This window comes from Aythya marila, assembly GCF_965140915.1.
Source record: "Aythya marila genome assembly, chromosome: 3".
In the NCBI taxonomy this organism is placed as follows: Eukaryota; Metazoa; Chordata; class Aves; order Anseriformes; family Anatidae; genus Aythya; species Aythya marila.
In genome coordinates, this window is record NC_139044.1 from 77,869,148 (window position 1) to 77,894,931 (window position 25,784).

Sequence of the window (25,784 nt, forward strand, 5' to 3'; positions counted from 1 at the left end):
GAGGTTGACGATGAGTGGTGTCCATTGGGGTTCTGTCTCATGACCAGTACTCTTTAATATCTTTATCAATAATATAGACAATGGGATCAAGCATACCCTCAGCAAGTACCTCATGACACCAAGCTGAGTGGCACAGTTGATACTACAGAAGGAAGGGATACCATCCAAAGGGACAAGCTTGAGAATTGGGCCCCTGTGAACCTAATGAGGTTCTATAAGTTCAAGTGCAAAGTGTTGCACCTAGGTCAGGGCAATCCCAGACAGCAGCAATAGAGACTGAGAGAAGAACTCATTGTGAGCAGCCCTGTGGAGGAGGACTTGAGGGTTCTGGTTGACAAAAAGCTTGATATGAGCCAGCAGTGCCAACTGCATCTTGGGCTCCATCAACAGAGGAGTGGCCAGCAAGTCAAGGGAGGTGATTGTCCCCCTCTACTCTGCCCTTCTGAGGCCTCACTTAGGAGTACTGCATCCAGGTCTGGGGCCCCAAGTAGGATGTTGATCTGTTAGAGCAAGTCCAGAGGAGGGCCGTGAAATTGATCAGAGGGCTGCATCACCTCTCCTACAAAGAAAGGCTAAGAAAGCTGGGGCTGTTCAGCCTGGAGAAGAGAAGGCTCAGGGAAGACCTCATTGCAGCTTTTCAATACTTAAAGGGGGCTTATAAAAAGATGGACAGCAACTTTTCGCTTTGTCAGATAATGATGGGACAAGGGGGAATGGTTTTAAACTAAAGGAGGGGAGACCTAGTTAAGAGATTAGGACGAAATTCTTCACTCAGAAGGTGGTGAGGCACTGGCACAGGTTACCCAGAGAAACTGTGGATACCCCATTCCTGGAAGTGTTCAAAGGCATGTTGGATGGGGCTTTGAACAACCTGATCAACCTAGAGGGTGGCATCCCTTCCCATGGCAAGCAGGTTGAAACTAGATTGTCTTTTAGGTCCCTTCCAACTCAAGCCATTCTATGATTCTGTGTTTTATGGGGAAGGTCAACTTGTGCTTAGCTGTCAAAGCTCATCCTGCCACGCATATTGCTAAAAGAGCTTATGCATGCAGGAATAACAATTACACTTGAAGAAAAATCAAAAGCATTAGATTCAGTGAAAGTGAGTCTGACAGGGTGCGTATGATTATTATCTTAATTATAAATAAAATACAACTAGAAGATCATAACCCATTACAATACAAAGGGCAGGGAAGATAATTCTGGAGACTGAGGGCTCATCACAAAGTTTACCCTTTGGAGTTAAATCTGCTTAAGCTGCTTATTTGACAAAATAAGTAAGAGAAAGAAAGGTTAGAAAGATTTGTTTCAATAGACCAAAGTTTAGTGTTTTGTGATGAATACCTTCATCTGCTCTGGGAATTCTTTAATAGGTAACTCAGTGAAACCAAGGAAGGAAGATGACTGGTAAACTGCATTAACATGGACAGCCTCCAATGCTGCTATTTAGGTCATCAAAACTCATAAGATTTTCAGCAGGGCCCCTGGCAAGGTAATGAATGCTTTTCCTTCAGAAACAGTTATATTCAGGGCATCACGAAGAAATAGCTTCCTTATCTTGCTAGCATTAATGTCAAACATTGCTGCAACATAAAAGCACCTTTGAAGATAAATGAACAAGAGATCAAGTCAAAAAGAAAGGAAGACTACGTCCTTGTAATAATTAGAAAATAACTTGATTTGAAGGAATGGAGGTCCTTTTTGCTTTGTATCCAGTAATAAGGATATGTAAACAATCTGATGTATAAAGAACACTTGGCTATAATGAATGTGAATTAATACGTATATTGATAGTTGGAGTATTTTCTGAGATGAAAACTAATTATCTAAAATATTTCAAGCAAACAACAAAATGAAATACAGGCTATGGCCAGCCCTGTGGGAATTTCTTTTGACCCTTTAGGTAAAACCCAGAGTGTCTGTTATTTCTATGCCAATTTGTTCAGTGTGGGACCTGACTTCAGTACAAGTTCTAAATAATTTTAAATATTTCTCTGAACAGGTTTCTTTTGCTTTTATAAATTTGCTTACACTGTGTGTTCAGACTGTGATGAAATAAAAATAGACAATTACAAAGAACAGTTTTCATGACTGGTCTCTACAAACAAATATACAAATACTCAGCTGATGCTTTTAATCTCTCTCTCTCTTTTTTTTTTTTTTTTTTTTTTTTTATATAGAGGAAAAACAGACTTATTTTGAGGTTATATCCTTATGTTAACTCTTAAAATAAAATTTGCTTAGTGTGGAGGATTTTTGTGTATATTTTACCACCAAGGTTTGAAAATTTAATCATTTTTAAGACTTGAAAGCATTTCAGTTTCTACAATGTAACATTAGTGTTTTCACAGCTACTATTTAAATAGGTTTAACTATTGCACCATCAGAACTGCAGCTACTATGGCGTTTAAAATCGAGTCTTCATGTGAGATAGGATTTTTTTCATTCTCTTTAAATTAGCTTTTTTTTTTTTTTTTTCTTCTATTTTCTATCATCTGACTCTGTATCTTCAGGGTAGTCTGTACAGGGTTTGTTTCTCTCAAAAAACAAAAACACAAATAGGTTTGAGTTTTTATATATGTTAAAACTAGATTTACTTGTTTACTTGTCATCTGAGTTGGTGCAAGACCCTACAGGTCTCGTCAGGAATTCTTTTAGCACAAAGGAAAGGTGAAAGATTAATGTGGTGATGAGTCTTATTTCTATCCTTCACACACACACACACTTTTTTTTTTTTTTTTTTTTTTTTTTTTGTAAATATCACAAATGAAAACTAGACTTCAAGGAAGTAGAAAACCAACATTTAATTAATGTTACACTGCAACATGCATGGCAACTGCTAGTTGTTAGTGCAAGTTATTAACAGTTAACCAGATCTAAAATCTGCATTACATGGAAAGTCAGTTTGAAATACATGAAAAAAATTGAACTACTCGCAAAGTTTGAAGGAGCACAAACCAACACAGTAACCTTTTCCTTACAGTAGAATAATTCTTTAGCGAAACACTCCTACATCTGAATTTTCTTTATGTTTATTTAAGAGTTATCAGCTTGCTAGTATTTGTATCCTTTTATCCATGGCAGGATAGAATTCAAGTGTAATTCAATGTGCTTTAAAAAGCGAAGCAATTGTGTTTAGCTATGTTCCTCTAAAATCAACAACAAAGACTTCCTAGAAAACATTAGAAATAAAGCTGGCATTCGTTTGCTTCTGCACATGTCAAAAAGTTCAATAACGAATGCCCTGAGAAATGAAGTAGGGAGTGTGCATTGAGAAAAGATAGCAGAATAAACTGTTTTGAAGAGTCATTATGGACAGACCCACAAAAAAAATAAATGCCTAATTTAGATGGAAGCATGTGTCCTATGAATAAAATAGCCACAACAGCTTTTGAGGGTCAGCTAGTATGCCTAAACTCTAGTAAGCCATTAGCTGAAAGGACAAACACATGCATTTTTAATATACCTCATTTGGATCATTCACATCCTGGCCAGCGTTTCTGCCTCTCTGAAAACAGTTTATGAACCTATTATGGCATTTTATTTAAGAACACCATTTCTGCTTGGAGAAAAGCCTCTGAATGGATTGAGAACATTCTTTTTTTTTTTTTTTTAAGAGGTTGCAGGTAATAGTCCAAATAGTCCAAAGTGGGAAATTCAAAGAGTATGCAGATAACTCTGCCTAAGCAACTCTGCCTAAGCCTTACCTTGAAAAGTTTTTCATGACTCAGTTTGTAGTTGCACATGCACATTGTGCTTATTTTGCCGAATGTTTTATTATTATTTTAGCATACTTTGCAAGCCAGGGGACAACCATATTTATAAAATCTATGAACATCTTTAGAAATGGGAAAATAGGAATCTCAGAATGTATTCATTTTAGTATGACAAAATCCTGACCCTGTTGAAGTAAAAATTTAGAAAGAAGTAGAAATTTATAAAGATTACAATGGCATCAGGATCTGACTTAATTGTCAGTACTTACAACACATTCCCACAATGCTCTCCTGGTATAGATTAGTAATTGCTTGCTGCCTCAAAAGTCTTTGTTCAATTCTCTCAAAGGAGAGTTCCCTAGAGTAGCTGATGTGCAATGGTTTCTTTTATAGATACTAACTAGTGTTGCTAAGGTTTTCATTTATTCCGTCAGGTTGGATTTTTAAAAGGAATCAAGGAATCAAAACCCAATGTGATAATTGTGTTAATATTTGGTGTTGAAATGCAGCTGAATTCATCTGAGAATCTTGGTCTAGATTTGAGTTGTGAACTACCTTCTATAGGTGAGAAAACTACCAAGTGAGACAAATGACTTCTGGAAGTTAACTAAATGACTGTTCTGTAAGAAACAAAGTTTTTTTTTTTACTGAAAATAATCTTTCTTCAACTGAAGATAATCTTAAGAATCAACTGAAGTTAATCTTAAGAACATTAACAGGTTCTTCACAAATGAGAGCATGTTTATGCATAGTATTCAGTTTAATATTCTTTTATAAAGGCAAGAGACATAAAGTCCCACCCCGGTAGAATGAAAAAGAATCTATAAATGTTTCATAGGAAACTGGGATTTTTATTTTATTTATTTATTTATTTATTTAGAGTTACTGAAAAGCAGAGGGAGAAAACTTTGCTTTTTTTTTTTTTTTTTTTTAATGATTTACTAGAAAGTAAGAGGTTTATCTATTAAACTTGTCTGAAAAAAAATAATAAAAAAAATATTTCAATGTATTCATATAGTGGCTTTCCTTTCCAGGAAATTGAATGCTGATTTTAGAAAACTTGGAATCAAATGAACATGGACATATGTGTATACTTGTACATTCACTCAAATGACTTGAGTGGTTACTTGAGTGCTAAATGAAAATCAGAACATAATTCTGGACTGGAAAGTTAAAATATTAATAAATCATGAGCTTCAACATCATGAGCTCTAAAAATAGCTAGATATTTTATTCAGGATCTGTTTAAAGGATATTATATGGGAAGTTACTTTTTCTTGCCTTTGGTGCTCTTTAAGTAACTATGGATACGTGTGCATTTGCATTGGTTTCATGAAACAACATCATGTGTATTTCAGGCCCATAGAGTGTCTGCTTCAAGTCACTATTCCAAATAGGGCTCCATTTGGGGATGTGACTAACCGTGGAGACCTTCCACAGTATAAAATATCTTGGGTTACAGCAAGTTGTTAGATATAATCTAGTAATGAAACATTTTTATTTAAAAAAATAAAAATAAATAAAAAGTACAGTAGTGAGGAAATAAAGGAATAATGTTGAGGTTCCCTATTGGAAACAGTTGACAGCCCCTGCAGACTTAGACTGAATATGAATTCACAATCCCACTACAGATGAGAAGGTGCATTCAGTTGGATTATAAATAGACTGGAGTTAGCTTTGAAATGCATCCATTTTATTCTGAGCTTCCAGTGAAGTCCTACAGATATGCAGCTTCAGTAAGAACTCTAAAGTTTGTAATAAAGTGGAAATGACAAGGGTTTTATCTGGAGTCTTCTGACAGCTATGGAAGAAAAAAAGAGTATCTTCTGAACAGTGGAGGAGTAGATAGAAAAGTTTCTTTTCTCAAAAACAAGTCCTTGTTCTGAGACAAATGTATGTGCTGTGTGTGAGTGGAAATGTATAAGGTTCAAGAAGCCTTTCGTTCACTCTGTCCTCTGTCATGCTTGGATGCAATAATTCCACATGTACTCCAGAAGTCAGGTACTATTATTTTCTTGCAATCTAATGGAAATGGGAAGATGCAAGACTCATGATTATTCTTTTGCCACAAGCTGACACTCACCTGAAGATGCTGGTCACAGTACGATACCTCTCATGATGCTAACAGTAAAAGCAGTGTTGTGTGCTGTCCAGCCTGAAATAACAAGCTTAGACTTGTATGAAGTTACGTGGATGACTTGGATCCAAGGGTTTGCACACTGCTTGTTTGACAAGAGTATCTGTAGAGTAGGCTATATGTATCCGTAACCAGTCCTAGGTGGAGCTGAGGCAGTGTAACATCATAAAGAGTATATTATGACAACCATGGTACTCCTTATTTGTTGAGGAATAATTCTTTTTAGATCTCCCCTAATTACCACCTGAGGCAGAATTACATTTCTTCAGCCTCTCTTTTTAAAAATATATTTTACTGACTGAACGGACAGCATGTTCTTCTAATATTCTTCTCAAACATTGGGAAGCTCTGACTTTGGATGGTAATTTGTAGCTTTTTAGAATTTGACTGAAATAGACAATCTGTGTCCCACCACTGAATATGAGAAAGGGCAATGTCTGTATTTTGCTGATAAATAAAAACAGAGCACAGCCCATTAGATTCCACAAGTAATTTGATGTTGCACTGGGAGACAGATGGCAAAAATAAACCAGCAGAGAGCTGTGAGTATTTAGCTTGCTTGAGGAACATGATGCCCTCTCACTTGTCACCAGTTTTGGAATCTCTCTAACCATAAGCTATTCCTACAGGAGAGACAAGGGTGAAAGGCAATGTAATTATTGCCTTTACATGGCGTGCAGAGGTCCTTAAGGTACCCCTTTGCACAATTCACTTTCTTCACAGGAGCTATGATGGGTTTTCAGAACAGCCACCTATGAGCGCTTGCATACTCTGGAGGTTGTCTTTGCACATGTAGGAGATAAAATTAAGATAGTTTGATATTACATATAGTTTATGGATGGAACAGAGGCTCAGTTTGTGCCAATCCAGTAATTATTGTAACTCCTTCAGCTATTGCAGAGAATTTGCAGGCAATAGGTGAGCTGGCACATTGCTCGTTTGACACTGCTTTAGAAACAGTAGTTCTGTGGGCTTCTGCAATGCTGATGTAGTCACTAAGATGTAAGGTTAAAACACACAATTTTCAATATGTAAAATGGAGAGAGTGGTGTTGTTTTTCCTATGAATTTGAGTTACATGCTGTGTAACTGAGGCCAGGAGAGCTATTCTGCCCTTGATAAGATCTTTCATGATCTGTTCTGTGCTGAAACTGGGTTTCCATTGTAAAATAACTAGATAAACTATTTGATTTGCTTCACAAACCTTAAATTTTGCAGTTGTCTAAATACTTTTTGATGGAATTCTCAGTCATAGTGCTGAATTGGTGTTAGCTTTTGAGTTTAAATGGATGTTTATTATTCCTAAGAGCCTAATTAAGAGCTCATCTTGTCAGCTGCAACCCCACTTGCTGAGAAATTATAGAACTGAACCAGTCAGTCTTCGGAAGACCTGTATTTTTCATGGCAAGTGACTGCCTTCTGTCTTCCCTTGAGTTGGGTTTGTACATCTCATTACTACAAAGTATAACATCTCCAAAGCTAGTGCTGCATGTGATGGTGACCTTGCAAGTTATGAGACACATTAGGTCACTGGGCACTGTCCAAACTGGATAGAATGTTCAGGCAGAGCCATGATGTAGCAGGGCAGAAAGAATTCTTATGTTCCCTGTTACAGAATCACATAATGGTTGAGGTTGGAAGGAACCTCTGAAGATCATCTAGTCCAACCCTCCCTGCCAAGCAGGATCACCCAGAGTACATTGTGCTGGATGGCATTCAGGTGGGTTTTTAATATCTCCAGAGAAAGAAACTCCACAACCTTTCTGGGCAACCTGTTCCAGTGTTCTGTCACCCTCACAATAAAGAAGTGCCCTCTGAGCAACAATGAACTATCATCATGTACATGGCTGCCATTCCTGCAGAAATGTTTGGGCTGGGTTCACATTTTGATCTACATACAACGTTTTTGTTGTTGTTTCTGTTCACAGAAAATTTTGCAGCAAGTTTCTGAAAGATGTGAAAGCAATTACATAAAATCAGCATTTTAATTGGAAAGAAATTTTTAAACCTCAGTTTGCTTTTGGCACAATTATAAATTATGTGGTGTTCTTAGATTCTTTTTTGTTTGTCCAAAACAAACTGCAAAATTTGCAGTTCTCTGGGTCATAAAATCTCACATCACTATTTGAATCCAATTATAAGCCTTGTTAGAAGCAAACAGTCTTGAAACAGATCTAATACAGAACAAAACCTAGCAATAATCATCTTTGTTCTTTCACCTCTCACTGCATTCTAAGCATTATTTCTTCCCTTTTCTTGAGCTTCCAGGCACCGTTCTCTTTCAAGGAGTCAGATATCTGTTCTCTCTGGGTATTTATCAGTCTCTGTGCTGATGCTCTGCCTGTCTCATTCATAACAGATGCCAGTACTTGAATTTTTTAAGGCAACTTGTAGTTGATGAAATGCTATGAGGCAATATCAGCTTTTTCATGCTAAAGTAAGAATATTGAGCTCAGCTTTCTTACTGCAAAACAGTGAGAGAGAAAACATACTATTGTGTCAAAATATTCTGCCAGTCTGCACACAAGGTCATATTATCTTGGAAGTTTTATTTTCCAAAATTAATAACATTATTTAAGTAGTCTTTTTTTTCCAATGTGACTGTTCTAATGCCACTGTGCCACTGATGAGTGTAGTGCAGATTTACATAACAGCCTCCCTTGTTGAGTTTACTTTGGAAGTTACACAAAAACATATCTTTATATGTAAATTGAGCACATTTGGTCATTGAGATACAATAAGCATACAGCATAATGATACCACTTTTATAGCCACATTTCAAAGTACAAGTACACTTTATCTTTTTGACCCCTTTGTTCTAATGCTGGAAATAGATGTTAGCTGCTGAATGAGCTTTCTAAATGTCACCTGCAAAGTTTTATTTTTTTTTTTATTTTTTTTTTTTTTAAATGAGAGACCTAAGAATGTTATTCCATTGAACAAAAATAATAAGAGTACTGCAGGAGCTTTAAGATTATTTTTTTTGAGCTTTTGCAATAATTACTTGCAGTGGGTATCAGAGTTTCTGCCTTACAGTTTGCAAGGTGCTCGCAGCTGTCACTCAGAACAAGCACTGCAATCCATGCAGCTACATTGTAATAGCTAACAAGGATGACAAATATTTTATTTGCCAAAATGTTTGCTCCAAATTTCACCCCTTTTCCCCCAGAGGGAAAAATAAATAAATAAAATAAATGTGAGGGTTTCATTGTTATAAATTAAGACAAAGACAAAAATGAAGACAAATGAAGACAACAGTTGACTACCCTAGACCTAGTACTGTTGTGAGTTCTTTCTAAAAATCTCATCCAATGTGTAGAGGAGCTTCAGATAGTCTGTAAAAAATCAAGACAAAAGAAATGTTCATGAACTTTAAGCATAAAGTGCATTGTTTTGAGAGATAGAATTTAAGTTTAAAGCTGGTTTATACAGATTCTACTTGGCATCTGTAATGTTGTATTATTTGTCTGTTATGTGTGTACATATGCCTATGTCTGAGGTATGTACTCCACTGACATTTATTTCAGTGGTGTTAATTCACAAAATATCTCTATTTAAAACTGAAAGACATATTTTGCTTGGTGAAGTTTTTGTTTATTTTCCCTCTCTGCTCACAAGAAAATGCCTCCACTCAGTCCAATCCCTGTCCAAGTGAAATATGTGAGACTCAAGTGCATTTTCAATTATGATATAGTTCTTCTTCCATCTTTTTTCTTCTTTTAAAGATGGCAAACTAAGATGAGGAAAGTTACACTGAAAAAATGTGTACTTGGTTACACTTTTACAGATTACAAAGAAAAATGTACTTGCACTGCACTGAATTTTACATAATAATGTTGCATCATTTACAGAATCACAGAATCACAGAATCACAGAATTGTCTAGTTTGGAAGAGACCTCAAGATCATTGAGTCCAACCTCTGACCTAACACTAACAAGTCCTCCACTAAACCATATTGCTAATTTCAACATCTAAACGTCTTTTAAAGACTTCCAGGGATGGTGACTCCACCACTTCCCTGGGCAGCCCATTCTAATGCCTAACAACCCTCTCGGTAAAGTTCTTCCTAATATCCAACCTAAAACATCCCTGGTGCAACTTTAGCCTGTTCCCGCTCATCTTGTCACCAGGCACATGGGAGAACAGACCAACCCCCACCTCTCTACAGCCTCCTTTAATGTACTTATGTCGTGGTTCCGCTCGAGTGGGCAGCCGAGCTCCACCACAGCCGCTCTCTCACTCCCCCTCCTTAAAGAGGAATGGGGAGAAAATATGTGAAAAGGGCTCAAGGATTGAGATAAGGACGAGAAAATCACGCAATAATTATTGTAACGGGCAAAACAGACTCGGCATAAGGAGATAGTAAGATTTATTGCCTACAACTAACAAGCGAGAGAAGTGAGAAAACAAAGGAAAAAAAAAAAAACAAAAGCACCTTCCCCCCCCATCCACCCTTTTCCACCTCCTCCCCCCGAGCGTCGCAGGGGAACGGGGAATGGGGGTTATGGTCAGTCTACAGCACTTCTTCTCTGCCGCTCCTTCTCGGTCACTCTCGTCCCCTGTGCTGTGGGGTCCCACCCACGGGATGCAGTCCTTGATGAACTGATCCGGCGTGGGCTTCCCACAGGCAGCAGCTCTTCCAGAACTGCTCCAGATATGGGTCCGTACCACGGGGTCCATCCCTCAGGAGAAAACTGCTCCAACCTGGCTCCCCTACGGGCAGCAGCTCCTGCCAGGTCACCTGCTCCTGCGTGGTCTCCTCTCCACGGGCTACAGGTCCGGCCCGGAATCTGCTCCGGCAGGGGTCTTCCACAGGCGGCAGCCTCCGTCAGTGCAGGGCCACCTGCTCCACCGTGGTCTCCTCCACGGGCTGCAGCGTGGAACCCTGCTCCACCGTGGTACTCCATGGGCTGCAGGGGGACATCCTGCTTCACCATGGTCCTCACCACAGGCCGCAGGGGACTTCTGCTCCGGCGCCTGGAGCACCTCTCCCCCTCCTTCTACACTGACCTTGGTGCAAGGCTGTTCTCCCACTCCCTTGACTCTCCCGGCTGCTGTGTGGCGCAGCGTTTTTTCCCTGTCTTAAATATGCTCTCACAGAGGCGCAAAACAACATCGCTTATTGGCTCGGATCTGGAAAACAATGGGGCCCTTCCCAAACATGGGGCAGCTTCTAGATCTTTCTAACAGAAACCACCCCTATGGCTCCCTGCTACCAAAACCTTGCCACGTAAACCCACTACAACTTATAAAGAGCGATAAGGTCGCCCCTGAGCCTCCTTTTCTCCAGGCTGAAGAAACCCAGCTCCCTCAGTTGCTCCTCACAGGACTTGTTCTCCAGGTCCCTCACCAGCTTCGTTGCCCTTCTCTAGACTCACTCGAGCACCTTGATGTCCTTCTTGTAGTGAGGGGCCCAAAACTGAACACAGTACTCGAGGGGTGGCCTCATCAGAGCCGAGTACAGGGGACAATCACTTCCTAGACCTGCTGGCCACATTGCTTCGTATACAAGCCAGGATGCTGTTGGCCTTCTTGGCTACCTTAGCACACTGCTGGCTCATATTCCTCCAACTATCAACCAATACTCCCAGGTCCTTCTCCACCAGACAGCTTTCCAACCACTCATCTTCCAGCCTGTAGCTCTGCTTGGGGTTATTGCACCCCAGGTGCAGGACCCAGCACTTGGCCTTGTTGAACTTCATACTGATGTCCTCAGCCCATTGGTCCAGCCTATCCAGATCCTCCTGCAGAGCATTCCTACCCTCGAGCAGATCGACACATACACCTAACTTGGTGTCATCTGCAAACTTACTGAGGGTGCATTCAATTCCCTCATCCAGATCACTGAGGAAGATATTAAAGAGGACTGGCCCCAGTACCAAGCCTTGGGGAACACCACTAGTGACCAGCCTCCAACTGGATTTGACTCCATTCACCATGACTCTTTGGGCCCGGCTATCCAGCCAGTTTTTAACCCAACAAAGTGTACACTAGTCCAAGCCATGAGCAGACAGTTTCTTGAGGACAATGCTGTGGGAAATGGTGTCAAAAGCCTTGCTGAAGTCAAGGTAGACCATATCCACAGCCTTTCCCTTGTCCACTAAGTGTGTCACTTTGTCATAGAAGGAGATCAGGTTCATCAAGCAGGACCTGCCTTTCATAAACCTATGCTGACTGGGCCTGATCACCTGGTTGCCCTGTAAGTGCCGTGTGATGACACTCAAGATAATCTGCTCCATGAATTTCCCTGGCACTGAGGTCAAACTGACAGGCCTATAGTTTCCCAGGCCTACCCTCCGGCCCTTCTTGTAGATGGGCATCACGTTTGCTAGCCATCAGTTGACTGGGACCTCCCCCGATAGCCAGGATTGCTGATAAATGATGGCAAGCGGCTTGGCCAGCTCCTCCGCCAGTTCTCTCAGTACCCTCGGGTGGATCCCATCTGGCCCCATCAACTTGCGTACATCCAAGTGCAGTAGTAGGCCACCAATGATTTCCTCATGGATAGTGAGGGCCACATTCTGCTCCCCATCCCCTTCCACCAGCTCAGGGTACTGAGTATCCAGAGAGCAACTGGCTTTGCCGCTAAAGACTTAGGCAAAGAAGGCATTAAGCACCTCCGCCTTTTCCTCATCTTTTGTAACTAAGTTCTCCCCAACATCCAGTAAAGGATAGAGATTCTCCTTAGTCCTCCATTTTGCATTAATGTATTTGTAAAAACATTTTTTGTTGTCTTTAACAGCAGTCGCCAGATTGAGCTGCAGATGAGCTTTGGCCTTTCTAATTTTGTCCCTGCACTGCCTTGCAACAACATCCTTATAGTCCTCCCGAGTGGCCCACCCTCTTTTCCAAAAAATGTAAACACTCTTTTTTCTCCTAAGCTCAAGCCACAATTCTCTTTTCAGCCGGGCTGGTCTTCTTCCGGGCCGGCTCGTCTTTGGGCACGTGGGGACAGACCGCTCCTGCACCATTAAGATTTCCTTTTTGAAGAGCGCCCAGCCTTCCTGGACTCCTCTGCCCTTCAGAACCGCCTCCCAAGGGACTCTACCAACCAGTGTCCTGAACAGTCCAAAGTCGGCCCTCCGGAAGTCCAATACAGCGGTTTTACTGGTCCCCTTCCTGGTTTCTCCAAGAATGGAGAACTCCACCATTTCATGGTCACTCTGCCCAAGACAGCTCCCGACCACCACATCTCCCATCAGTCCTTCTCTGTTTGTGAACAGAAGGTCTAGCGGGGCACCTCCCCTGGTAGGCTCACTAACCAGCTGTGTCAGGAAGCTATCTTCCACGCTTTCCAGAAACTTCCTAGACTGCTTTCTCTGGGCTGTGTTGTGCTTCCAGGATATATCTGGGAAGTTGAAGTCCCCAATGAGAACAAGTGCTGACAATTTTGCGACTTTTGTCAGCTGCCTGTAGAACTCCTCATCCGTCTCCTCATCCTGGTACGGCGGTCTATAACAGACCCCCACCAGGATGCTTCCCTTATTGGCCTTCCCGATGATCCTAACCCATAGGGACTCAACCTTATCATTCCCAGCCCCAAGTTCCACAACATCAAAACTCTCTCTGATATAGACAGCCACAACACCACCCCTTCTGTGCTGTCTGTCCCTTCTGAAGAGCCTATAGCCAGACACTGCAGCACTCCAGTCATGAGAGTGGTGCCACCACTTTTCCATGATGGCAAACAGAAAGCCTGCCTGCTGCACGATGGCTTCCAGCTCCTCATGTTTGTTACCCATGCTGCGTGCATTAGTGTAGATGCACTTCAGTTGGGCCATTGCCTTCTCTCCCAGCCTTGCCATTGTTCCCCCTGGCACAGCTCTAACAAGCCTTGTTTCAGCCCTGTCCCCCTTCTCACATAGTTTAAAGACCTCTCAATGAGCCCCGCCAGCTCCTGGCCTAGGATCCGTCTTCCCCTCTGAGATAGGGACCCGTCTGTGGCCATCAGGCCGGGTGCCAAGTAAAGCACCCCACTGTCAAAAAAAAAAAACCAAAATTTCTGTGTTGGCGTGTTTACCAGGTGGGCTTTCCGTGTCCTCTCTGTACCCCTCTCTGCCACCGTAGGGATGGACGGAAACACCACCTGTACTCCCGCTCCACCCACTAACCGTCCCAGTCCCCTAAAGTCCCATTTGATGGTCTTCAGGCTTCTCTCTTCAATGTCATCACTTCCAGCCTGGACTATTAAAAGAGGACAATAGTCAGAGGGGTGAACCAGGTTGGGAAGCTTTCTGGCAATGTCCCTGACCCTGGCCCCAGGGAGGCAGCAGACTTCCCTACGGATAGGGTCAAGCCGACAAATAGGTCCCTCTGCTCCCCTGAGAAGGGAGTCGCTCACAACATTCACCCTTCTTTCTGTTCTGGTGGAGGCAGTCCTGAGGCATGGAGTCGACTTCCTTGCCCTAGGCATCCTCCTGGGTAGACTTTCTTCCTCAGCTACCGGTCTCTCAAGCTCCAGGGCCTCAAACCTGCTGCGTAGGGGCACCTGGGAAGGTGGGGCCAGTAGGGGAGGCATCGCCTGCAATGTCGAGCAGTGACCTGTTTCCATTCCTCCTCAACTCCTAGGTCCCGTGCCTCTGCCCGACAGCAACAGGGCAGGGGGTCCACCCCCATCTGGGGTGTCTCACCCCGGTACCTGTCCTTCATGCCAGGCAGGGAGTTGCTCCACATGTCTGTCTCCCGCTCACACTCCCTGATATCCCTCAACCTCTCGACCTCCTCCCTGAGTTCCGCCATGAGGCGGAGCAGGTCGTCCACCTGCTCGCACCTCACGCACACAGTCTCTTTGCCCCTCGCAGGTGATAGCAGCGGGCTCAGGCACTCCCTGCATCCGGACACCTGAACTGCCGCATTTCTGAGCAGGCAGTCGGTCTGGGTGTGTACAGACTTCCTAGAGAGCGCACTGTGCCTGGTGTACACCATTGCAGCTGAGCTAGTGGTAGACCGCCATTAGAGGAGGTGTTGACCGCCGTTAGAGGAGGTGTTTGTATGGGCAGGGGGGAGCGCTCTGCCCTTCCTGCTCGCCCTGTCTACTGAGGCGCCATGCCCTGTGTGCCCGTCCTGGTCACCGTGCTCCCTTGGGGCAGCTTTCGAACGGCCGGGGAGGGGGCACTGCTGGCTCCGCCTCCGCCTCGTTCTCGCCTCGTTCAGCTCCCTCACGAGGGCTGCAGGGTCCTGGCGGCTCCCTCGAGAGGGCTTGGTGCCGGAAAATTAGCCCTGCATGCCCAATCCCCCGCTGCTCTGCAGGACGCGTCTGCCCCAATCCGATCGCCTCAGCAAGTGGCATTTGTCTGAGTTGTTATCTGTTGGGTAGTTTAAGTATCACTAATAGATCTGATACAATGGCTTTAATCCTTTTTATTTCCTCTACTTCTCTCTATTCAGTCACCCAAAGATTTGCTTCCAAATGTTATTCATACTTTCTTTGGTTTGGGCAAAGTGTAACAGCTTAAGCAGGAAGCTGTCCTGATTATGATAGCAGCTCTCAGTTTCTAAGATAGCAACTTGATGAGAGCAACTTTCAGTTCTCATATGCATATATGCAAGCATGCTTACTTTTAAATGTGTAGGTTGCTTAAAGTCATATCCCTTGAAGTAGGATATTTCTGTAATTTGTCCATTTTATTTTGCTTAATTTTTGATATTTTTTTTCTCTGCCTTTTCCTAAAAACCTGTTGTGATTCCTGGCATTATGACTAGTACAGGACGATATGCCTTCCCTGATTTCTTTGATATAAGTTATGGTGTTGTAATGACTGAATGCATGGAAACACAAAGCAAACAAGGAAAGTTATCTGATAGCTTTTTTTTTAGCTCTCTTTTTTTTTTTTTAAAAAAAAAAGAGAGAAACAATATAAATATCTGGAAAGCATGACTATAAAAAATATATAAGTACATCATCATTCCATGCTGGTTCTTGGAAAGCAAACTTGGTCTAAGGAGCTTTTCGGTTTGATCATATAGTTGTGTTTAGAACACAGAACATATTTTACTTCAGAATGCCTGAAATATTCTCAAGGTTGTTTGTCAGTTTCAGTAAAATGGGGATTTTGGCCTAAGGACATCCTAAGGGCATGTAAAAAGTACTGTCTGAGGTATCAGAAGTACTCACTAACAAACCTAAGAAATCCTGAGTAGACAAGTGGCAAAAAGCATCTAGAATAGGTCTTCATCTGCCTTCTTCGTTGTTGCTATTGAGTCTTTGTTTCCACAAGACAGCCCGTGCTACTGTTGTATTTCTGAAATGGCCTGCAGGGCATGACTATCTCTTGTGCTCTGCTACAAACTTCAGAAGTATGCCTACCTGCAGTCTAATGTGGGCACAAGCACTAAATCAGGATATTTACTGGATCAAAGTCCAGGACTCTGGGTCCAGGTCACTCTCCCAATCTGTCTTTGCATTTAACCCAGAAATATGCATGCTGACGCCAGAAAGAGCCTGGCTGGATTTTCTTGTGTGTCTCAGGCAGAGAAGGCTGATGGTTGGAAGGAGGATCTGATTTATGTAGGGAACCAAATTTTGTGTGGAGTCACTAAAGAAGAGTAATGCAAAAACCTTCCCTTTCTCTACCCCCCATGGAGCTTTCTGTGAAATTAAGAGCAATAAAACATTTTAAAGCTGTCCTCAGACATCCTCATTTGCCTTGCAGAGCTTTATTGATAAGTATCTGCTGGCTGATGCTGTAGTTTTGCAGGCTGAGTTCAGTGTACCATAGTAGACTAACAGCAACTTGCATATATGATATATCACCTGATAATAGTCTGCCTGTTTCATAAGCTCCGGTGTTTTTGCTGGTTGATTTCATAGTTCATTGAAAGCCTTGTATTTTCTTCCAACAGTTGAGTGGCAAATGAAAATACCACTGGGTTTCAGACACTGTGTTGCTAAGTAATTCTAGCCTAACTGGCCATGCCTCCAGTATGAGGTAAAATCATTAACTGTGACAGCACCATTATTAATAACATCTCATTCCTCTTATATCCATGCTAGCCTGCTTGACTTGAACTGCTCTTTCGTATGCATATTCTTTAACAATATTTTAAATTACTCCCTAAAAAAGAAAAGGGAATGGATTTAATTCATCTTCTTATGAAAAGCTCTGATGCTCTGTCTTCAAACAATTATGTCCTCAAAATTTAGACAGAAAATAAAGCTAAATTATTCTCTTATTTCCAAAAGGCATTCTTATGCAAGTCTTGATTTACCTTGATTAACATAGCAATTTACCACACATTTCAAAAAGTGTTGATAGTATTTTTAGCTCTAGATTTAGCTCTAGATTTAAGTTATGTTAGCATTTCCTACCATATTCCATCAATGCTGTTTAGACTTAAAATGCTATTTAATTTTAGCAGGTTGTATTGAGTTTGCATGACAAGGTTTTGGTAGCAGGGGGCTGTAGTGGAGGCCTCTGTGAGAAGAGTCCAGAAGCTGCCCCATGTCAGATAAGGGCCAGTTTCAGATGGCTCCACCACTGGCCAGAGCTGAGCCAATAAGCAATGTTTTCTGTGCCTCTGTGAGAGCAGATTTTAAAAGGAAAAAAACTGCTTAGATATAGCAGCTGGGAGAGAGACATGAGTGAGAAACAGACCCCAAGGTCGGCACAGCAGGTGGTGCTCCAGGCGCCACAGCAGCAGTTCCCCTGTGGGCTGTGGAAAGGCCCCTGATGGAGCAGGCTGTCCCCCTGCAGCCCATGGGTCCCACATGGAGCAGATCTCCACGCTGCAGCCTGTGGAGACGCCCTCGGTGGAGCAGGTGGATGTGGCCTGAGGGAGGCTGCAGCCCATAGAGAGCCCCCACAGGAGCAGGCCCTGGGCTGGAGCTGCAGCCCGTGGAAAGGAGCCCACGCAGGAGCAGGGGATCTGGGGGGAGCTGCCGCCCACCCATGGGGTGCTGGAGCAGTTTGCTCATGGGGGATGGACCCTGTGGTATGGAGCTGTGCTGGAGCAGTGCTTGAAGAGCTGCTGCCTGTGAGCAGCCCACGCAGGATCAGTTCAGGAAGGACGGCATCCTGTGGGAGGGACTCCACGTGGAGCAGGGACAGAGAGTGACCATGAAGGAGCAGCGGAGGGGAGAGTCCTCAGGGACTGATCACAGCTCCCATTCCCTGTTGTTCTTGGCTGTGCTTGGGGAAAGGAGGTGGAATAGAGTAGATGGGAAGGGGATGGGGGGAAGGAGGAGGTGTTTTTAGTTTGCTTTTAGTTCTTGCTGTTAATGATGAGCAATAAATTACATCAGTCTCCCTATGCTTAGACTGTTTTGCCCATAATGATAATTGGTGAGTGATCTTCTTGTCCTTATCTCAACCCCTGGGCTCTTTTCATCGTATTTTCTCCCCCTTTTCCTTTGAAGAGGGGGAGTAAGATAATGGTTGTGGTCGAGTTCAGCTGCCCAGCAGGGTAAAGCCATCACGTGGGGACAATGAGATTTCATTTTAAATAGGCTTTGATAATAACAAATGCAGTGATACAGGTTTTTTTTTTTTTTTTCTTTTTTCTTTTTTCTTTGCAGTCCTTGGAGGTGGGGGTTGGCCTGTTCTCCCACGTGCCTGGTGACAGGACGAGGGGGAATGGGCTTAAGTTGAGCCAGGGGAGTTTTAGGTTAGATGTTAGGAAGAACTTCTTCACTGAAAGGGTTGTGAGGCACTGGAACAGGCTGCCCAGGGAAGTGGTGGAGTCACCATCCCTGGAAGTCTTCAAAAGACGTTTAGATGTAGAGCTTAGGGATATGGTTTAGTGGAGGGCTGTTAGCGTTAGGTTGGAGGTTGGACTCGATGACCTTGAGGTCTCTTCCAACCTAGGAAATTCTGTGATTCTGTGATTCTGTGATTTAAAATTTTCATCTGAGTAGTGTGATTCTTGCATCAGGTAAATCCTGCCTTCCTTTTGCCTGGAATGTTTTGGGGAAAGTGAAACACTGTAGGTAAGATGCGCTTCACAATGATAAATAAAAGTAGTCAATGCAATAAAATAAAATAAATAAATTAAAAAAAAAATATGAAGCAGGCCACTATCTTCATTTCTTGAGTAAGAATAGGGTGTTAGTTTGCGTGTGTTCTTTCTTGTAAATAGACAAGTAAATAAATCTAAATGGCTTATAAAGATCACATAAAAATAAGTAATGCTGATATGAAATAGAAGTATTATTATTTTTAATAATTCTTCTCACCTCTTTCTCATCTGCACTTCTCCATGTAGTGCTTATAAAATATTATATTATATTATAAAATATTATCTGGGAGCATGGTTACAGTGTCTGTCAGAGACAGCAACTATAGTAAGTGCTGTTGGATTGCAGTTCTACAGTGCACTAACAGTTCTGGAAATTTCTTCCACAAGGAGGAGCCGTCTCTGTGCCCACTTTCAAAAATGAGCCTTTGACTTTCTAGGAGGTTGTGATAGGTATATAATAGGCCTCTGAGTCCAACAAGGTTTGTTTTACTTGGGGAAGCTCCTTCTTGTTTAAGAGGTTTACCAACCTTTCTGAAATTCTCCTTTATATGCTAAACCAAATAAAACAATGGCAAAAGTAGGTAAGCACAGATGAAAGAAAATGTTATCAGGAATTTAGGACATAACAAAGCAGTACTCAGTTCCACTCAGCCTCTCTACCCTCTCCCCCCCCTCCCCCCCAATCTACCCACTACTAAAATCCCACTCACAACAGATAGAATTTAGGGCAAGTTTGGTGTTCATAATATTCATAATTTTTGAGTATAGAAAAAAATGTATTATAAATATGCACAAATTAGCATTATTTTTTGTCCTCAGGTCTTAGTTGGTCACTCATTTTCAGAAGCACTAGTCCTTCCAATTTGTGTGTGAATGCCTTATACAAATGAGTTATTCCACTATTCATTTGACACAACAGGGTCTGGATATCTTTTTAGAACCATGTGCAGTAGTGCCTTGCTTGTTGTAGTCATGTCTGTATGAGCATGTGCAGCAGTAGTGATACAGCGAGAAGGCAAAGAGCTTTGCTCCCTCCCTTAGCATTGTTGGGCTTTTTTTTTTTTTTTCTAATTGCTACTCTGCAAACTTTCACAGGAACAAAAAGGTGAAATTAGCACAGTTGATTATTTCTGGATCCCGTGTTGAGCCCATTATAAAGCTTGAAGTAAGAAATGAAACTTATTACTTATCACAGTAATTTAACTACTTTTTGAGTAGTTAAATTTGACTATAATATGCAGCATTTTACTATAACATATGGCAGACTAATTTCTGTATAGTACATCATGTTTTTGGGGGAAAATACATTGAGAACTTGTACATCAACAGAAGCAAATTACAGAAGATTAAATCCCTTTAAGAAAGGAGTAGAAGCACATCCACTAAAGCATTAGATATAAAAGGCAGAGAGAAGAAGCCGGGAGGTAGCCAGTGTCCGGTCAGGACGTCATAGTAGCAAAATAAAATAAAGGAATGCCAAAACTCTTATTGCTTGGGAAAAACAGGACAAATGGATTTCTTACAGAGACAAGAATCATAGTAACCTCTACACATCTACAACGTTAATAATGATTGAATAGTTGGGTAATGGTTGAAACTATGGGTAATGCATGGTTCTCTAGACTTTTTTGGACCATTTCTTCTTCCTTCTTACTACTGCATATAGTAATTATTTTTACTATTTTTTTTTCCCAAATTGGACATGAAAGTGGTTTAAAAGTATCCAGAAACAATACCAGTGATTGATCCTGCCTAGACTTTTGAATATGCCAGAAATTTTTGATCATATTTATCTTTAAATTGTTTGTATTGAAATACTTGTGTTTTGTGACAGAATATGCAATGTTTTCTAATGGAGCTTTTTCATAGACTGCAGGTGTTTTATTTCTCAGTGGCTTCTGTTTAGGCTGGATTGGGTTTACAGTGAATGAGCTTGGAAAAAAGACCAATTAAATCTATCAAACATCTTTGGGTTGTATTCAACTATCGGGGGAAAAAACTTTTTCAATGTATTTCAGAATTCATTTATCTTCTTTAAGTGTCAAATTTTTGCTGCAATTTTAATTTTACTATTATGTGGAATTTAGCATAGGTTTTTGTAAATAGTTGAAAAAATTCCTCCAAAAGGTTTCTTCTTTGTTCTACTTTATTACATAGTATGCTACATCTGCCTTAATTCATCTGATTTTATTACTAAATTGAACATTAAAAAAAGGTTTTATCCTGCCATACTGATACATTAAACAGTATGACACAGTTCAATACATAAAACTTACGTGTTCCTGGGGTTATTCTTTTTTTTTTTCTTTTTTTTTTTTTTCCCATGTCCTCTTAAAATGTTCTGTCTGCACTTAAGAGGTTTTATTCTGGAACTTAATCTTAGAGCTACCTGCCAAAGATATAAAGTACGTTTCCTTAGGCTCAAAGTCAGTTTCTGATAGACCATAGTCGGACCTCATTTCTTATAATTTTTTCAAGTTAATTTTTCCTAATGTTTCTCCATATCGTGATTTTTTTCATTAACTCCTCTCCTAATGGTACCACACCACCTAAGGTGCTTCAGCACTTCATTTCTACTTGGGCTGTGTAATCTGGTTCAATGATGCAGGTTGATTCCCATTCATCACTAGCACAGTATAATTTCTTCCTGAATAAATCCCCTACTTTCCTAATGTACCAAATTACTGAAGGCAATTTTGGCCGCCTCTTCATATTTCTTAAACTGATCAGTAGCTCTTGAAAATTCTCCTTAGTTTTCCAGAGCAGCAGACCTTGCTGCCTAGTTTCTTTATTTTTTTATTTTTTTATTTTTTTATTTTTTTATTTTTTTATTTTTTTATTTTTTTATTTTTTTATTTTTTTATTTTTTTATTTTTTTATTTTTTTATTTTTTATTTTTTATTTTTTTTTCTACACAAGCAAACTAGGCTGAAAGAGAGCAACCTAGGTGCCTAAGCAGGGGCATCAGAGAAATATGCCATATGATATCTAAGACATCAGTGGAGGCTGAACAGGTAGGATATGTGATTAATGGGAGACTTCTGGAGTAGCAGCTGAGTATGTGCAAGATACTTTAAAGCACAAGATGTCAGGTTTTTTTTTGTTTGTTTGTTTGTTTGTTTGTTTTTTAGTAGGCTCCTAAATCACTGTATAGAGTTACTGCTTAAAAAGAAAATAAAAGAAAAAAAAAGGTACAGTTAAAAATATGTGCTTGGTTTTTATCTGTGACTGTTAACTCTCATAGTTGCGGTGTCTTTACTAATTACAGTACATAAAGTTGCCAAAATGTTTATCTGTGCAATGTCAGGTTTTCTGAAAAATCTTAAGAAATATTTGAATGTATATGGCCAAAGTGAAGAAATTAAGGCAAGAGGTGACTGCAAGTAGCCCCTTTGTTCATGAAAACATGGAGGGGAGGGAGAACAACTTTTAAAGTTAATGAAGACTTTGAATATACTTTGGTCTGGCACTGGAAGAGAAATTCATGTATATATATTCATGTATATTTTTTTCCTGACTGACTTATTTCCTTCTCTCTGCATTTCTTTCAGCCTGAGCAGTGAAAATGCACTGAACCATTCTTATAGAATTTCATTTTCTGGTCCTTATACTGCTGGACTATTTTAATTTCCTGTAGTACCAGAATACATCCACTTTGAAAATTTCAGGTTTAATTTTATTGAAATTGAGAAAGCACTTTCTGTTAAAAAAAAAAAAAAAAAAAAAAAAAAAAAAAAGGCTTTCTGAGGATCTCTCTTTCCTTACGGAAGATCCTTATCTTGAAAAGGGAGGGTGGGAGAATGAATATCCACTTGTATTAACGTTGGAAATAAAGGCTGAAGTATAATTTTCTTTCAGGGAAGCAATGAAAATGTGAAAGGATGCTTAAAAAGTGCTGATGAAGGACTCAATTATAAAGAAGCTGCAGAACTCAAAGAGCACCCAGGAAATTGCCACTTATTCATATTGTGGTGATACACATTTGGTCCTATTGGGTAAAATTATTTTTTTTATGAGCCAAAGACAACATTACTTCAACTATTGCATAGCCTTGACTCCCACACACAGCTGCACTGGTATATGGAATTGGGCATGCACAAATAAGCATTGATGTGGTCAAATTTCTCCTCTTTACCCAGAATAGTTAGACGGGGTAGGGTAGAACCTGGTGTAATTCAGAAGTACAAGGAGATAAGTATGGAAAATTCCTTGAAGAGAGCCTGATGCATGTTGTCTTGTTTCAAGGTTTTAAGAGCATTGTCTACCCTTACGTGTTGTTTCATCTGTGCTTTTCAATGGAAAGATTACACAAATAAGTGAAGCATTATGCTGCTTTTAATAAGTTCTGTGTCAGTGAAGTGACATTTCTATGTTGGGAAAAGCCCAGTAATAATGGAAAAGAGCTGGTACCTCTATACAAAGCATTTTTCACATCCTAGTTTGAAATAAAACAGTAGTTGAAAAGATAGAGCAACTAACGATAACTCTATGTGTACCCAAGGCATAGTCTTGATGAGAGCAGAGCTCTTGCCCTTTGTTTTCATTATGTTCCAGGCAAAGACATCTGAAGAGATTTGGTTAATTTAACGAATGTGACATTACCTCACATTTGTTGCATTTAGCAAATGGATAAAGACCTGTTTGTTGTGGTCTATCATTAATGACAAACACCAGCCCACAAAAAGAAAGAAATATCTAAATTATTAACTTTCTGATCAGCAACTCAGTTGGGAATTTTGTTGGGTCATGAATGCTGTCAGGTTGTCAGGGGAACAGCAATAACTTAACCAACTGTTTAGGTTTGAAAGATGAAACCTGTTTACATATTTTTGGTGGTTAATAGCTGAGCTGGGTTTACAAATGGTTGCTGAAATGAAAAAAACATAGTAATGCTTTTGATTTAATACACTTTTGACAACTTAGATGTTAATTTAGAGTCTTGATTTTTGTTTTGAGTCATGAGAAACTTCTTGCTTTATCTGTCATGTTCCTCCGTCCATTACCTTCTTTCTGCTCTAAGCAGAAACATGATACTAAGTATTAGTATCATGTTTACAGATTTCTTAATATCTTGGCAATTTCCAATAAATTAAATATTGCTCTGAATCTTGCTGTAGATTAATTTCCCCATATATGATGAGCCAAAATTCCAAGTGGTTCGGATGCCACCATTTCAGCATAACATCTTAAGGCTGGCTGTCCTTTGCTAACCATATAGCCTTCAGGACCTGCAATGAGTATTTGCAATGACTGAGGCACTTTCCTTTCATTCTGGATAATAAAACAACCACCTGGAAAGGCAAGTTGAGTCATAAGCAAGAGAAAATATGTGCTCAACTTAGAATTAAAAGAAGATTCAGTCTATGATTTGGACAGATGTATGGTCTGAAAGAGTCACTCTCTTGTCTGTATTGTCTGCAGTTAGGCTGTAATAAATTGTGAAATGGCATCTGTGGCTATGAAATTCTTTGAAAATTACCTGTGACAAAGTAGAATTGACTACTACTCTGTAAGGCTTGCCAGTTCTCTCAAACATTCAGCTGTCTGGAAAGCATCTTAGTGGAAGTAAGGTAAAAATAACTGTTACAAAAATCTTGTTATTCCAAGAATGTCTGTCAAAATAAGTGGTCCATCATCACCTGTTTGTTTCCTGATTCTCTGATCAGCAAAATTAGGCAAAGGATTTTTAGTCACTGGATCAAAGGAGTAAGGGTACCTGGATACTGCAGGCAACATCAAATTCATTTGACTTCCACTTAAACACTTAGTAAGTAAACAGTACATACATCACTGACTATAACATATGTACACCAAATGTTAAAGGTCCATTATTCAGCAACTGATCTTTTGAAGTTTTATGCTAAATAGGAGCAATCATGAGCAATCATACTACTGAAAGTTTACTGAGAAGACATAATTTCAGGTCTCAGAGTGGTCTAAATTCCATGGGATGTAAGAATAATATCTGATAAGGAAGCACTGGATCAAATGGCATGCAGTAATCTTTGACCATCAAAATATCAAAGACAAGGCTTTAAAATATTAGTTGTTTCAGGATTTCTTATTAAACGCTGCTACTCTTAACACAACAGTCCTGTGGTATCTGATGCCAGGTTTTCCCGAAGTTTTGTCATTATAGTAGAATGGCTATTAAAGTAATTTTACTCTTTCTTATTCTTAATCAAATTCTGTATCAATCTGATATTCTCCATGTGGATAGATGAAGATGTGAGGGATTATATACATAATCCTGATTTTCTGTTATTTAAATGTGCAATAGAGAAAATAAGATATTACTGCTTTGACTATTCTAAGTCACCACTCCCCTTTTCTCACCCTTTTACAATTTTCCCATCTTTACAGTGCTTGGAATGACCTAGGAGCACAGCTGAATTATGCTGATGGCAAGCTAGGTCAGAATGCTGCCTTAACAGAGAACAACTCATCTTGTTTAAATCAGCTAGTTGGCTTTATACCACCTTTATACTTAGCAGGGAGAAACAAGCACTTTGAGAAAGCAGTTTTCTCTGTCCAATAACATAAATACCTACCTTTGGTGTAAATCCACTGACTTCACAGGAATGCACACTTCCTTCTATTGAATATTAGTGGTCTGAACAATCAGCTCTGATATCTGAAGTGTTTATATCTGGGCAGATGAAATACACCTACATTGACAAAGACTGTTAAAAATATGGCTGGTATTTAGGTATGGAAATAAACCATTTCTCAATCACGCTTTCTCATCTCATAAAGCGTTTCCCTGCTGGTTAGGAGACTTGAATAAAAATAATTTTCAAGTTAGCAATCTAGTGTTTTGCATGTTGGAAGTTTACTTTGTTATGTAAGGTAATGCACATTACTAGATGTGGAGTTACAGCTGTCCTACTGTTTACAGTGCAAATATAGTTGTATGTGTGTTCACAAGGTAAATGCTGCTTTTTTTCCCAAACTGTTGGAATTTTCTAGAAGAAAAA

The 25,784-nt window shown here is 40.4% G+C and overlaps 1 protein-coding gene across 2 annotated transcripts in view; it reads left to right on the forward strand.

Moving 5' to 3' along the window:
* The window catches only part of NKAIN2 (sodium/potassium transporting ATPase interacting 2), a gene marked incomplete at its 3' end in the record, with an annotated part of 583,071 nt that overhangs the window by 100,551 nt on the left and 456,736 nt on the right, over positions 1 to 25,784 (forward strand). The window lies entirely within an intron of this gene.